This window comes from Meles meles, chromosome 9, assembly GCF_922984935.1.
Source record: "Meles meles chromosome 9, mMelMel3.1 paternal haplotype, whole genome shotgun sequence".
In the NCBI taxonomy this organism is placed as follows: Eukaryota; Metazoa; Chordata; class Mammalia; order Carnivora; family Mustelidae; genus Meles; species Meles meles.
In genome coordinates, this window is record NC_060074.1 from 71,613,068 (window position 1) to 71,627,642 (window position 14,575).

A 14,575-nucleotide genomic window follows, 5' to 3' on the forward strand; every position below is an offset into this window, starting at 1 on the left:
CTGACTATAACAATGCAGATTTATTATTTTCCTTTAGTACATTTTAATTAGTGGGAGAAGTGTAAGTATAACAAGTACTAATGTATTTATTTTTTATAAGGATCAGTTTACTATCCAATTCTTGTTATTTAATGGTTTGGGTTTTTTTAAAAGATTTTATTTATTTATTTAACAGACAGAGATCACAAGTAGGCAGAGAGGCAGGCAGAGAGAGGGGGAAGCAGGCTCCCTGCTGAGCAGAGAGCCAGGATGTGGGGCTCCATCCCAGAACCCTGGGATCATGACCCAAGCCAAAGGCAGAGGCTTTAACCCACTGAGCCACCCAGGCGCCCCTATTCAATGGGTTTTTGAAAAAAGATTGTATTATCTGCTCAAGATGACACAGATAGGATCTACACATTTGATCTAACATGATCTAACAATTTACCATTAGAAAACATCTAAATCACTAAAAGAGAACTTTTTCAAAACACAAATATTTAGGTAGGAAAAATGTAGATTATTTCTTGAGACTTAATGTTAGTTATTGTAGACACCTGATGTATAGTATAACATCTTTAAAAATGATATTGAAAGCTTTCAAATCCTGAATACCAAGAAAAAGCATTCCTCCAAATTATGTTACAGAGCTAACATAGTAACCTTAATATTTAGTTAATTTAGTTTAAATATATGAAACAAATACTCCAAGTAAATACAGTAATTTCTGGATTACATGTTTAATAGATTGTGGTAAAGTACCCAAAAATGAAATAACATCCTAATAAGGTTATTTTTTAAAAATTTCCAGGAAATGCAATCAGATCTACAGAAGGCATGTGAACCTTAAACACACACGGAGTTCCTGAAAGCTCATTCCCAACAAATACAAACACCTATATTTTAAATTGCCATATATTTCAAATAATTAAAAATTTAACAACAGTAATCCTTTCAAAACAAGATAAAACAGGTTTTAGGAAAGCAGCATACGAACCACCATAAATTTTTAAGATTCTTATAAATTACAAAGACTAGGATTTTTGTTATTCAATTATTGATGACCAAAGATTCAAGAACATCCTTAACTCTTCTTTATCTGCAGAAGGGCATCTCTGTTTTTTAAAACACACTTTATAAAGATGTTCCTGCAGTTCTGAAAAGTGACAACAGTGGATTCCTCAAGTCAGTGTTACAAATTTAATTACAAGATGTACTGCTACTGTATTTGTCTTTCAGGTCACTTAACTTTGCAGGGCTGCCTTTTAAACAAGCTTATCACCTTTATAGTTCTGGTACAATAGACCAAGGTTACATGGCTATTTAAAAATTACACATAGTAAGGCAGTGGTTTCTTCACAAAGGACCAAAAGTGCACTCAGAGGAATAGTTTTGTTTTGATTTCCAAGTATGCACATTACTGTTAGTCTCCATAATTTAAAATTCCTAAGAAATTATAACTTTCACATAATATAGGTATTAGTCAATAAGGTGAAGGTCCACGAGGTGTAATCCCTTTTATTCCATTATATTCACAGGAGTTTTGCTGTTGGCTTCAACCAATTTTAAACTCCCCATTGAGCAAAGGCAATTTTACACTACCTAAGGACACAAAAATAGTCCCCAGCTCCTCCGCCTTCTCCCTCTTCTAGCGAGCTAACACAGAAAATACACACAACACACACATACACACAATCTCTCGGCCCTGGTCCCTAGGGCATCAATAAAAGGCATAGGTTATTTCCCTACAGACGCTCTGCAGTCCATTCAGGGAGGTAAAAAATGGGGGAAAATACCAGAATCAATCTGCACCCACACCTCAGCCCCGCCCCACCGGGAAAAAAGTGGGGGGTGGCGGGAGTGTGAGGGGGCAGAAAGGACAGAAAAGGCCAAGACTTCCAGCTCACAGGTTCTCCACACCATTTGTTCCATCATGTTCCATCACAGGCAGAGACCCTGACCCTATTTTCTGCTGCGCCTCCCGATCCTCCTCCCGTCCACCATCACCTACACACAGTCCCCAACCACTGAGTCTTGGGTGGGGAGACCAGAGCCGGCCCTCTTCCTGCTAATCCAAGGACTGAAGGGGATCTCCCAGCGCCCTCCGCGGATCCGAGGTGGGGCCCAGAGACCCCTGAACTAACCAGAAAAGGGGGAGATAAATCGGGGGGAGGGGTCTAAGAGGAGCCGTTATTCCTTTTTCCTCTTCGTTAGGAAAGCGCGCGATCGGGGAGGGGCCGGAACAACGAATGCCAGTTACCTAACGGTCCCGCCCGGCCCGTCGGGCTCCCGAAGCCGACGCCGCGCGAGCCGCTGAGGTGGCAGTACAGCCTCAGTCGCCCCGAGGGCTAGGCACTGAGGCTGGAGCGCCCGAGGTGATGGGAAGCTGGGGGTGGGGACTACGGTGAGCGACGTCGCCATGTTAGTGCCTTCTTTCTCCATATCCCTACAGTCTCCAGTCCTACGGCTTCCTCCCCAACACTACTCACCTTTCCAGGACACTAATTCACGCTTCTCTCGGTCGCCAAGGAAGCCCGAGCTCAGCCGTGTTTACAAACTACCCCGGGAGGAAAGGGCTGAACCGCACTTTAAAGGCCACGGGCTCCCACAGGCTTCCGTCCTCTCTCGCGAGATCGGACTGACAACACCCCCCCCCCCAACTTCTCCCCGCCCCACTCCCGGCATCCCCCCTTTCTTCTCAAGCCCCTCCCCTCTACACACACGCCCCTTCTTGCCTTCTTTCTGACGGAGCTCCTCCGGGTCAGGTGATTCCGTCAGCCTTAAGGGGGAGGGGGCGGTACCTCGGTAGGGCGGGGAAGGAGGGGGCGGGAACCAAAGAACACTCAGTAGCTGACGATTGGACAAAGGGCCCGGAGGGCGGGAAACAGTTTTGGAAGCGGGAGGGACCTCAGAGCCGGGAGAGAGGCGTCGCCGTAACCCCTGCCGAAGCCTGTGATTGGCAGGGCCTGGAGACTGGCGTGGGTGTGGGACGCAGTAACAGGTGGACGTTGGGGTTGCGGGAAGGGTTTGACGGGGTGTGAAGTAAAGTGAACTCTGGAAAAGCCTGCGAGTGGCGGGAGGGGGAGCGCAATGAGTCTTCCGAGCTTGTTGCTGTCACTTCCTGGACCAGGCTAGGAAGGAGGGCAAAACGTTAGACGGGCGCGCGCCTAAACCCATTTTACTGGTACTCTGAACCCTGAGATTGGGGGTTTTCGTTAAACAGGTTTATAAGAGGTGGAATTTGCAGCAAAGTACCCGCAAGGCCTCTACGCGCTTAAAGCGGGAAAGCAAGATTAGTCAGCTTTGAAAGGAAAAGGAAAAGATTTTACTTTGGATGGCATTTGTTCGAATTTAACTAAGCAATAACTGAAACTGATTCTTTCGTCTCCTGAACGCCTTGTACAGTGTAGGATATTAGCATATAATTATGTTCTAAGTAACTTACCAAAAGAAACACAGTGCCCTCCACTATGTAACCGTAAGTTAAAACAGTGCGAGTTGTTTATAAAAGAAAATCTTCCATAATAAGGTGTTTTCTATTTTATCAATTTTCTTTTACTTAGTAGTTACAGATTTTAAATATATTAACTTTAATAGAGACAATTTCAAACTTTTAAAGTATCAGCAACTCCGTATTAACATTTACAAATGACCAAAGGACACCAAATTAGAATATGGAATAGAGATGGCTCTCTTCCCATATGACTACTCTACTGCTCACTAGATTGCTACAATGACAAATGTCTGTCAAGCTTTGAAAGTGGCTGTTTAAAAAAGGATGGTGAAGGAAGACCATTTGATTAACACGAGGGACAAGAGAGACCATATTTACTCTTCTGCAATAGACACAGCTATACTCCTGAAAACCCAGAAGAATAGTGCTGAAAATATTTTTTTCAAGATTTTATTTATTTATTTGACAGATCACGAGTAGGCAGAGGCGGGCAGAGAGAGAGAGAGAGGAGGAAGAAGGCTCCCCGCCAAGCAGAGAGTCTGATGCGAGACTTGAGCCCAGGACCCTGAGATCATGACCTGAGCTGAAAGCGGAGGCTTAACCCACTGAGCCACCCAGGTGCCCTGAAAAATATTTCTTTCTTTCTTTTTTTTTTTTAAAGATTTTATTTATTTATTTGACAGATAGAGATCACAAGTAGGGAGAGAGGCAGGCAGAGAGAGAGAGAGAGAGGAGGAAGCAGGCTCCCCGCCAAGCGGAGAGCCCAACGCGGGGCTCGATCCCAGGACCCTGGGACCATGACCTGAGCCGAAGGCAGAGGCTTTAACCCACTGAGCCACCCAGGCGCCCCAAAATATTTCTTTTTAAAGTTGCTCTATGATTCTCTGTATAACTTCAATATTTCAGTGTTAAGTTTGGGGGATATTGATTGTTCAATAAAGATGCACAATGAAAAGCACGATCAGGGGCTCCTGCAAAAATTTGTTTTAACTATATTTTTAAAAGCCAGTTGTCTACATGCATTGTTTTTTTTCATCTACTATGTAACTATAAATTAAGAATAAAGTTTGTGGGGGCGCCTGGGTGGCTCAGTGGGTTAAAGCCTCTGCCTTTCGCTCAGGTCATGATCCCAGGGTCCTGGGATCGAGCCCCACATGGGGCTCTCTGCTTGGCAGGGAGCCTGCTTCCTCCTCTCTCTCTCTCTGCCTGCCTCTCTCCTACTTGTGATCTCTCTCTGTCAAATAAATAAAATAAAATCTTTAAAAAAAAAAAAGAATAAAGTTTGTGTATTAATATAAAATGCACTCTCAAACATCCAAATCAGAGTGAAACTGAAATTATTGGAAAGTTGTGGGGTTGTTGTATTTGAAAATTAATAAATGTGCAGTTCAATAAGTATCTGGCATAAAAGTGAAATTCTAACGGCACTGAACCTTTTAGCAAGTTTATGGCCTGTGGACATATATGTGAGCCAACTCACACTTTTAAAACTAATTTCATTATTCAAGAGACCAGAAAGAAGCCAGAATATTAATATTGTTTATTTCTCAAGTTAAAATGAAAGTACTATCCCTATCTATTATCAGTGACACTGTAGCAGTGTTTGTGTCATGGAGCACTAAGTATCAGTTAAACCTCAGCAGCTCAGATTATTGATACTGAATATGGTGATGGACAAGATGTGCAACTGACAATCACAAGTTGTTAGGACAAGTATGTATTCACTAATATGGTGCTTCTTCTCTCCAACTTTCAAAATGTCTAATGTGAGAAAAAGAACTATAAATGTTATGGCATTGAAAAAGAAATTTGCATCAATTAGATTTTCTTGAAACAATTATTTACCACTCACTTACATAAAAAATTAGAAATTCTTTTCTCCAGTTTTTATTCATTTTCAATTGGCAGTAGGTTTGGTTTTAAATTTCTCCTCCTCATCCCTCCTTCTCCAGTCTTTTGTCAAGTAGTTAAATATCTACAGTGCACTAGAGGAACATGTTATTTTAAGGAAATTCTTTCAAGTCCTCATAGAAGAGAGAATTATAGTAATATAAATTGTACTCTGTTGTGAGATTGCAGTTTTAACTACTTTTCTTTTTTTAAAAAGTAAACTTAAAGTGAGAAAAAATAAAGGAGATCACAGAGGAAAACAGGTGGAAAGGATGCAAATATGTTCCATACCATGTTGGCAACCTAGTAGTTAGAAAGTGTCTTACTTTATGTATTTGTAATTTCACAACAGTTCCTTTACTGTAACCTTTCTACAAATGGAGAAAACATTCAGCTTAGACAAATGAATATAGTTAATTATTTTCAGTTCTGATTTCATGAACTTGTTTTTTTTTTTAAGATTTTATTTATTTATTTGACAGAGAGAGATCACAAGTAGGCAGAGAGGCAAGCAGAGAGAGTGAGAGGGAAGCAGGCTCCCTGCCGAGCAGAGAGCCCGATGCGGGACTCGATCCCAGGACCCTGAGATCATGACCTGAGCCGAAGGCAGTGGCCTAAACCACTGAGCCACCCAGGCGCCCCAGATTTCATGAACTTGTAAGTCTCAGTATCCATATCTTCTTAAAACACTTTGCTCTTCAATTTTTTTCTCTTTGTCATGCCTCAATATCCCCTAACAGCTCTAAAATTCTCTACAGTCTTTTGCAAATGCAGGAAATTTGTTCTGGACCCCCTTTTTGCCTATCTTATCATCCCAAACATACATCTACCCCCACTTACTCCTAAGAAAATTAGTGAGGTCTGGTGAACCTCCTCTAAGAACTCGGCATGACTTCTGAATAAAATGGGTATCCCTTAGATACAAGAAGCTATTTGAAGAAAACTATTTCTATCACAGAAATGCCCATTATTACATACTGCAAGAAGCAATGGAGGCCTCTAATTGCTCTCAAAGCCTTCCAAATGCCACAGAGCATGGTATTTCTACCTTGTTCAGAAGAGTTATTATGTGGTTGTTAATCCATTAATCTGCTGTGGTTCTTAAGAATTCAACTAAAACCCTACTCAAGTATATAGTATTTAAATATACTAAAATATAAATACACAGATATGTATATATGACAAATAGAGTGAAAAGGAAGATCTAATTTGTAAGTTTCTGTCTGTAGCTAAATAAAACACAGGATATCTAGGATATCCTTTATGTCTGCCTTGGACTCACAGAAAGCCTCTGCATTTTCACAGGTGTCCTGAAGATGCAGCCCAGTGCAGAGTGATGAGGACAGCATGGCCCTAGACATTTTAGTTGATTTTTTTTGTAGCTTCTACCTCATGGCAGATTTTCTTTCCCTCTGACAAGCTAGGGTTTTCTTGCACATCCCTGAAATGGCCTACGTTATAGTTAACCTTCTAAAATCTGTTCTCACTATGGGAATTTTCATTCAGAACATTTCAAGTACAAGCAGGATCCTTGTCCACTTCCCACCCTGAGTCTTTGAGTCTCAAAAGGGTCTGTAATTAATTGTGTGTGGCATTGTGGGGGGAAAATTAGAGGGCTGCATTTATCTTCAAATCATACTTTAGTTTATGCCAGCTTCAGTGAGACCAGTCCAAAGAAAGAGAATGGAATTTAAGAGCCTACTTTCTTTCCATCTTTTGTATCAATGCCTCCTCCTTCCACTTTCTCATCCCACTGGCTTGAAAGAGGGCTTATCATCATTACACTTAGCTTTCCACACACTATTAAGTTACCAATGCAGGTAAATAGAACCACTCCTAGGGTAAAGAATTCTGTCTGGCATTCCAGTGTCTACCCTTTATGACCCCATAACTGTCAACCCGAGGCCCACATAATAGCAAAGCTATGAATTCCTTAAGCCAGAAACCAAGAAAGTCCTGGTCATATGGACCTTCCCAGGCCATAGAATAATACCTTGCTCTTTCCAGTTACATTCTCACCTTGGAGATAGCCTCTTAGGTTAAATGTCAACCTAATGCTCTGTTTCTATAGTTTACTATTCATAGAGTATCAGTATTTGTTGAGCATGAACATGCCAGGCACTGTTCCTGGCCCTGCAGCTACAACTATCAAAAAGACACAATCCCTTAAGGAGCCTTTCATGGGAGAGGAGGGGAGTCACAACACATTTATAAACAATATGACATTTTAAACAGTAGTAAGTACTGTGGAGAAAAAGCAGGAACGTGATAACAGTATTCTAAGCTTACTCCCTTGGTACAATTTGAGGGGTCTTGAGAGCTAAAGATGTGTTAAATATCTCTAGAGAGGTAGATAAATATTTTGAGCTGTGCTTTAGATAGAATTAGATAGATTATTCCCCCAGGAATAATACCGAGCTGTCCAGCATTTGAGAGACTCAGCTGAACTATATAACCATTTGAGAAAGCAAACCCTGGGACTCTCCTGTAAGATGAGCAGATCCTGAATCTCTATGGCTAGGAAATGCTAACTAAATGCTTTTTGTTGAAAAATAGCCACTGCCAGCAACCATGGGTCCTCTTAGGAGTCTCTGCCAAGATCAGTTGTATACTAGTCATGCTAATAGTTAGAACAATCAAAAGCCCTTGGATTTATGAGTCCCTATTAATCTTAAGTCATTCTTCTCTTCAATATTTAAGCTCCCTTGGAAAAGAAACTCTAAGTTACTGAACATCTAAGAGAAGATAGATTACTTGCATCATTCAGGAGAAGGAAACGCAGATTCTTACAAGGAATATAGGCCAATTTTTAGAGATTATAAACAGACAGCTAAAAGGATGTGACCTAGAGATAGAGGGTTACCCTCCATTTACAAAACTATTTCTATAAAATTGTAAGTGAAATGTCATACTGGAGCCTATTTTCTCACTGACAGATTATACCAGTGGTTCTAATTTTTGATTTTGGGAACCCACACTCCATAACAACATGTTAACATAAATAACATTTAAAAAATAACTATATGTTCCAACACAATAATAGAAAGGCATTGTATTCACTTCTGTAAATAACTACATCACACTTAATAGTAGCTGCGTTTTTGTATCTCCATATTTGATCTGCTGCATCATATTGTTTTGGTTGAAGTTCTGATGACAATCTAGCCTCACATGGTTATGTCAGTGGAAAAGGGAAGAACTTGTGAACCCCCTGAAAGTTTCTAAGGGCCCTCAGAATTTTCAGACCACACTTTGAGAGTCACTGGATTAGCAGTACATTCCAAAAGGGGGGGAAAACCTGCCCAATTAATGAATTGATAGCTTTTTGAAAGATAAGGTGTCTAGTCAAGGCATGTGAAGAATTGTCGAATTCTAGTACAGTGTTCTGAAAGCTTAATGTGTATACAATCACCTGGGATCCTTGTTAAGATTCAGATTCTGATTCAGAAGTTCTGGTGTGAAGCTCTAGAACCTCTATCTTGAGAAGGTCCGGAGTGATGCTAACACTGCTGATCCCTGGACCTCACTTTGAGTAGCAATGCTGTAGTATATTTTAATATACACATCACCAGAAAGAATGCACAAGTAAGCTTGTGTAGTGGAAGAGGGTAGGATTAGGGTGAGTGGAGGGAAAAGAAGAATATATAAGCTCATACTACCTACCTTCAAAAAAATCTGTAAAAATTGTGATACCATTTATAAATCCTATACTATCATAAGTTTTGACTACTACTTATTAACTATCTGTACATCAAAGCAAGCTAAGGCATAATAATGTTTTTGGCAGAGTCAAAGTCCAACTGCCATGTTTGTTGAGGCAGAGGAGGATGGTATTAGATCTGAAAAAAAATTTTTTTGGTCCTAATAATGTAAAGAATTTGTCAAGTAATTGATGGACTATGTATTTAGGTCTTAAGTCCATAATATTTTCAATAAAGTAATACTGTGAAATTACCAAATTAGTATATGCTTAGCATGTAGAGACTTCAACAACTCATAATTTCAGGTATAGAAATCATGTACTTAGAAGGCTTTGCAGAAGATAGTCCTGATGTTTTCTCCTTTCAAACACTTAACACCCAAACCAAACCACATTGGCTAAAATTACCAAATAGTGAGTATATATTTTTTGGTTCTCAAATGATATTTCCCATTTATCTATAATCCTTCTTTAAACTTAACTTTAGTGACATTCATTTCTACCTAACTTCAGCTGCTCAGCAAGTTTTTACCACTCCTTGGAACTACCTTACCTCTTAGAGCTTGAACTCTGAAGTTCTTTACATTTCTTCTCTGTTTACTGGCTCTTATAGAAATGGATCTGAACCATATTGTGCTCCCTGGGCCCTTGATTGTTCTATTTTCATAAAATACACAAAACAAAATTTACCCTCTTAACCATTTTAAGTATATATTTCAGTGATATTAAATACATCTATAATGAGGAGCACCTGGCTGGCTCAGTTGGAAGAGCATACAAATCTTGATTACGGGGTTGTGAGTTTGAGCTTCACGTTGGGTACAGAGATTACTTAAAAATAAAAACTTAAAAAAAATGTATTCATAATGTTTCGCAACCATCATTACCATCCATGTCTATAACTCTTTTCATTTTGTAAAACTGAAACTCCATGCCTATTAAACTAGACGCCCGCATTGTTCCCACCCCAGCCCCTAGCAATAACAATTCTTTTTTGTCTCTATGATTTTGATTACTCTAACTACCTAAGTGAATCGAACAGTAGTTTGTCTTTTCATGACAGGTTTGTTTCACTTAGCATAATGTCCTCAGGGTTCATCCAATTGTAGCATCTATCAGAATTTCTTTCCTTTTTAAGGCTAAACAACATTCCATTGCATGTATATACCACATTTTGCTTATACCATTTATCCATCGATGGACACTTGGGTTGCTTCCATAGTTTAGTTATAATAGTGAATAATGCAAGTATCTCTTCAAAACCTTGCTTTCAGTTCTTTGGGGAATATACCCATAAGTGGAATTGTTGGATCATATGGCACTTCTATTTTTAACTTTTTGAGGAACCACTATTTTCCATAGCAGCTGTACCATTTTACATTCCTACCAGCAGCGCAGAAGTGTTCTTGAATATGAATTGGAACCAATTCCCCCATATCCTTGCCAACATTTTTGTTTTGTTTTGTTGTTTTTATAGTTGTCATACCATAGTGTGAAGTGGTATCTCGTTGTAGCTTTGATTTGCATTTCCCTAATGATTAGTAATGATGAGCATCTTTTCATCTATCAGTCAGCCATTTGAGTATCTTCAGAGAAATGTCTATTGAGTCCTTTGACCATTTTTAAATTGTGTTGTGCTTTTGTTGTTGAATTTTAGGACTCCTCTCCATATTGTGGATATTAATCCCTTATCCGATAGAGGATTTGCAAATATTTTCTCCCATTTTGTGTGTTGTCTTTTTGAGCATGTCTTTTATTGCACAAAATGTTGAAACTTTCATGATATTCAGTTTATCTAGTTTTTTTTTTCTTTTGTTGCTTGTGTCTTTGGTGTCTTGTCTAAGAAATCATTGCCAAACCCAGTGTCCTGAAGTTTTTGCAGTTTTCTTCTAAGAGCTTTGTAATTTTTGGTCTTATGTTTAAGTCTTTCATCTACTTTGAGTTAATTTCTGTATATGTTGTTAGGTAAGGGTCCAACTTCATTCTTTTGCATGTGAATATGCAGTTTTCCAGGCACCATTTGTTGAAATGGCTATCATTACCCCATTGGATGGTCTTGACACTCCTGGCACCTGGGTGGCTCAGTGGTTTAAGCCGCTGCCTTCGGCTCAGGTCATGATCTCAGGGTCCTGGGATCGAGTCCCGCATTGGGCTCTCTCTTCGGCAGGGGGCCTGCTTCCCTCTCACTCTCTCTGCCTGCCTCTCTGCCTACTTGTGATCTCTCTCTGTCAAATAAATAAATAAAATCTTTAAAAAAAAAAAATTATTGCAGGGGCGCCTAGGTGGCTTAGTGGGTTAAAGCCTCTGCCTTCAGCTCAGATCATGATCCCAGGGTCCTGGGATCGAGCCCCGCATCAGGCTCTCTGCTAAGCAGGGAGCCTGCTTCCTCCTCTCTCTCTGCCTACTTGTGATCTCTGTCAAATAAATAAAAAAAACTTTAAGAAAAATTATTGGACTATAAATGCAAGGATTTATTTCTGGGCGTTCTATTCCATTGGTCTATTCTGTCTTTATGCCATTAACACTGTTTTGATTACTGCAGCTTGGTAGTAATTTTGGAATAAGGAAGTTCATGCATACATCATTTTTTAAACTTTCTCCACCTTCTTAGTTCTTTGATCATCTTTAATATGGTTTAGTCTTTGTCTAGATCTGCCATCAGGTCTTTTGCTCCAAGATTTTTTGTTTTCTCTTTGAATGGGCCATACTTTGTTTTTGAATGCCTTGTGATTTTTTTGTTCTTGTTGTTGCAAAGTGGACATCTGAGTAATGTGGTGTCTCTGGCAATCAGATTATTCTCCTTCCCTAGGATTTATTGTTGCTATTTTATTAGTATTACTTTTGATTGTTGTATACGGTCTCTGTGCCAAGGATTAGCTTGATGTGTAAACAATGTTTTGTCTGTTCTTTTCTGACCCTGTGCCTTTTTTTTTTTTTTAAAGATTTTATTTATTTATTTGACAGAGAGAGATCACAAGTAGGCAGAGAGGCAAGCAGAGAGAGTGAGAGGGAAGCAGGCTCCCCGCCGAGCAGAGAGCCCAATGCGGGACTCGATCCCAGGACCCCGAGATCATGACCCGAGCCGAAAGCAGTGGCCCAAACCACTGAGCCACCCAGGCGCCCCCCTCTGTGCCTTTTCTTGGGCATGAGTGGTTACTTTCTAATTTTCCCTGTATATGCAGTTGTTTTTGAATGTCCTAGTCTTTAGAGTCTGGCTCCCAAAAGGGGAAAAAGAGAACAAAGGGGGAATGGTACCTTCCGCTGGAAGTCACTTCAGCTGGAGGGGAAGGAGCTTGCAACGATGAAGGGAGGATGCAGCAATAATGGCCATCTTCCTCTTTATCTGTACTTCTATATCAGAAGTAGCAATCAATGATCAAAGCATTAATTACCAATATTTGGAGGACAGGTTTCTTTTTGCTTACACTGGCTCCTTCAAGCTGTGTGGAAGCTGCTCCAGATGTGCACAGCAGCCTGCCCTGGGGCTGAGGGTTGGCAGCTGCTACTCTAAGACTGAAATTGAAATTAGCCCCAATTTGCAATTCAAGCCTTCCTCTGAAGTTGCCTATACTGGACAGAGTTCCAATATAGTCAAATTAGATAGATTTGGACAGTGCAATCGTTGGCTAGGTGGGAAGAGATTCCTGATGCTTCCATCTTTCCATAATACCCTCAGCTTATCACTCCTATTGTGGCTTTACTCATTCCTTACCAAGTTTGAAGCCCATAGGTTAGCCTGTTGAACAATGTCCTAGCTTGCTATCTGCTCAGAACTCCTTTGACCAGGGCGCCTGGGTGGCTCAGTGGTTTAAGCCTCTGCCTTCAGCTCAGGTCATGATCTCAGGGTCCTGGGATCGAGCCCCACATCTGGCTCTCTGCTCAGTGGGGAGCCTGTTTCTCCCTCTCTCTCTGTCAAATAAATAAAATATTAAAAAAACAAAAAAACTCCTTTGACATGTCATTTCTTCTTGACAGTAACCAGCCTTGATAACCCTCACTGCTCTGTATCAGTTGTGTTAACAAACTTCCCAACATTGCTGGGGAGTCATAAAACTAGGCTGAGATTTACTACAAGTTCATGTTACCAACTGGAGCTGGGTTCTTGCTGCTGCTCTGCACTTTTATTCACATCTACTCCATACCACACACCATACTTTTCCTCTTTTCAAGCCCACAATGCTGATTATGCTTCAATTTTGTTTTATATTCTGTAACAAAACATCTTTTCCCAAATCAGCTTTGTCAGCCCTAACATACAAAAACAAATCAAGCATGGTCTTTGAAATCAAGGAAGGTCTCAATCTGGATCCCGTGCCACTTAATGGTTATCTGATTTTGGAAATTAACCCACCTTAAGCCTATTTTTCTGTACATCTTTTCTTCCCAATTATGCAGGGTTGTCATGAGGACTAAATTACATAAAGCACATAAAATTCCCAGGAAAGGAAATGGCACTAGTGTGATGCACATACCCTGTCTGTCCCCAACTGTTTCCCAAGATCTAGACATTAAATCCTATGGATGTAATTTTTACATCTTCTAACATACTCATGTAGTATTAAACTGCTGTTGAACCAACTAGCATCCCAAGATGCTAGTGATAAGTAATGCTTTGGCAATTTTTGGCTTTAAAAATATAGCCAATTCAGGGGCGCCTGGGTGGCTCAGTTGGTTAAGCAGCTGCCTTCAGCTTGGGTCATGATTCCGGGGTCCTGGGCTCAAGCCCTGCATCAGGCTCCCTGCTCAGCAGAGCCTACTTCTCTCTCCCTCTGCCTGCCACTCTGCTTACTTGTGCTATCTGTCAAACAAATAAAATCTTAAAAAAAAAAAAAAAGCCAATTAAGCTTACTTTTTGATATTTGGTTTTCATTACCTTTTTAAATTTTTTGAAAATATTTTATTTGACAGAGTCATAGAATGTAAATGAGGGGAATGGCAGAGGGAGGAGAAGCAGGCTCTCAGGGGAGTGGGGAGCACAATGCAGACACTCAACCAACCGTTGGAGCCACCCAAGTACCCCACCTTCTAAATTTTTCCACTTGATATTTCGTTCCTAAAGAGAGCCTCATTCAAGCAAGAAACTAGCTGCTAATGAGATTTTCTTCTTAGAAATTCTACTTTGTTATGGACACTATTTGCTTAATGTGAGATTACTGAAAAGCAAAAACCACCCCCAACCATAGTCTAACAAGGCTTCAATTCCTAAAAAGCCGATATGATTGATTTTTAGATCCAGCTGTGTAAGACCAGCCAAGTTAGTCTTGGAAGGTAATTCTGCTCCCAGGCATTGTAATCCCTGTTACTATCTTAGCTTAATTAATTGTATCTCATTGAAGCCAAAAACACTCACATATTTCTCCTTTATACGAGTAACCAGAAGCCCTACAAATTATAATGTGCAGAATACCATATAAAAGAATTCTCATAAAATTGGCTCGTTTTCATCAAGGTGCAACTGTTTTGTTTCCTCTGACTTGCATAGCATCTACTTGAATGCATATTCTTCTTTGTGATGATCGAAATTTAGGTTCAGTACAAATCACGGCAAAAAC

General features: G+C 40.2%; 1 protein-coding gene across 3 annotated transcripts in view; it reads right to left on the bottom strand.

Moving 5' to 3' along the window:
- ATF2 (activating transcription factor 2) overlaps positions 1 to 2,612 on the bottom strand; it is an 83,938-nt gene extending 81,326 nt beyond the window's left edge. For all 3 annotated transcript variants that reach the window (XM_046019330.1, XM_046019331.1, XM_046019329.1), the window contains exon 1: positions 2,469 to 2,612. The gene's annotated coding sequence lies outside the window, so the exon portion shown is untranslated. The remainder of the gene's footprint in view (positions 1 to 2,468) is intronic.
- Positions 2,613 to 14,575: the final 11,963 nt, after the last annotated feature.